Genomic DNA, 1,795 nt, shown 5'->3' with positions numbered 1-1,795 from the left:
GAGAAAAACTAGATGGTCATTTCACTTCTCTTTTTTTTGTCCTTATCCATAGCCAAGATCATCATGAATTTTCTGAAGAGAGTAACAAAATCTAAAAAGAGGTCAACTCAGTGCCAGATAAAATCCTTATCTTCATTTTTGGCCTTTTCAATAATGAGTTGAGCATCAAAAAAAGACAAAGCTACACATGACCAATAACCCCACATACAGGTTTGCCTGGAAAAGCCAAGTGGATCCAAATAAAAGATTCCCCAGGGAAGACAAGAGCATCAGGCTTATGGCTGACGTCAAGATATCTCCCAGGAAAAGGTAGCTATGGTGCCTGGTAGAGTGCACTCAGGGTGACGACCATTGCTGTGCCCATGAGGTAGTGAGAAAGATGCTGTTAAGGTAAAGACCGTTAGATCAAGGCCTGGGGTTGATGGCAACATGCAACTCTAAAGCAGATCCCAGGCCAACTCCTATAAGGAAAGTAAATCTAACAAGAAGTCCCAGTCTTTTTGCTCAGTTTCATGGCTATGAGGTGTTGCCATCAGCTTAATCATCAACCCCAGGGAGCCCAAGGCAGAGGGCAGACCAGCCTGAATGAAATGAGTCACTCCATGGACATAGGCCCCCACAGCTGCCACAAACACACAAAGGGTAGAGCTGGCATAGACTTTCTCCAGGTGCTGCTGTGTCGAGGGGGTTATGTGGGAAAATTTTAAGAGCACATTGAAGTTGATCTTCCAGTCAAATATGTTCATGATGTCAGAGTCTGTGGGATACAGCCTCCGCTCTCAATTTTTTCATTAGTACATCGTATTAGAAGTCTTAGCCATAGCAATAAGACAAGAAAGAGAAATAAAAGGCATTCGAATTGGAAAGGAAGAAGTAAAACTCTCGTTATTTGCTGATGACTATACAGAGAGAACCCTAAAGATTCTATCAAAAAACTGTTAGAACTGATCAATGAATTCAGTAAAGTATCAGGTTACAAAATAAATACTCAGAAGTCAATGGCATTTTTGTACACCAATGATGAACTTTCAGAAAGAGAAATTAAGAAAACAATCCCATTTACAATTACGTCGAACACTATAAAATACCTCGGAATCAAATTAACCAAGAAGGCATAAGACCTGTTTTCAGAAAATTATAAGTCATTGAAAAAAGAAATTGAAGAAGATATAAATAAATGGAAGCATATACCCTGTTCATGGGTAGAAAGAATAAACATTGTTAAAATGGCCATACTACCCAAAGCAATCTATAGATGCGATGCAATCCCTATTAAAATACCAATGCCATTTTTCAGAGAGCTAGAACAAATAATCCTAAAATTTATATGGAGCCATAAAAAAACCCAAATAGCCAGGGCAATCTTGAGAAAAAAAGAACGAAGTCAGAAGTATCACACTACCTGATATCAAACTATACTACAAGGCTACAGTAATCAAAACAGCATAGTACTGGCATAAAAACAGATACATTGATCAATGGAACAGAATAGAGAGCCCAGAAATAAATCTATGCCCATACGTTCACTTAATATATGACAAAGGAGGTAAGAATATACAATTGGGTAAGGGTAGTTTCTTCGATAAATGGTGTTGGGAAAATTGGACAGATATATGCAAAAAAAAGAAGCTAGACCATCTTCTTACACCGTGTACAAGAATAGACTCAAAATGGATTAAAGATTTAAATGTAAGACCCAAAACCATAAAACTTTTAGAAGAAAACATAGGCAGTAAACTCTCTGATATTACTAACAGTAATTTCTTTTCAGATATATCTCCTCAGACAAGGGAAA

At 37.7% G+C, this 1,795-nt stretch overlaps 1 pseudogene; it reads right to left on the bottom strand.

The window, feature by feature from the left end:
• Nucleotides 1-8: 8 nt before the first annotated feature.
• LOC105298173 lies at nt 9-774 on the bottom strand (annotated as a pseudogene).
• Nucleotides 775-1,795: the final 1,021 nt, after the last annotated feature.

This window comes from Pteropus vampyrus, unplaced genomic scaffold, assembly GCF_000151845.1.
Source record: "Pteropus vampyrus isolate Shadow unplaced genomic scaffold, Pvam_2.0 Scaffold146, whole genome shotgun sequence".
Classification (NCBI taxonomy): domain Eukaryota; kingdom Metazoa; phylum Chordata; class Mammalia; order Chiroptera; family Pteropodidae; genus Pteropus; species Pteropus vampyrus.
This window is presented reverse-complemented; position numbering and strand designations above follow the sequence as displayed.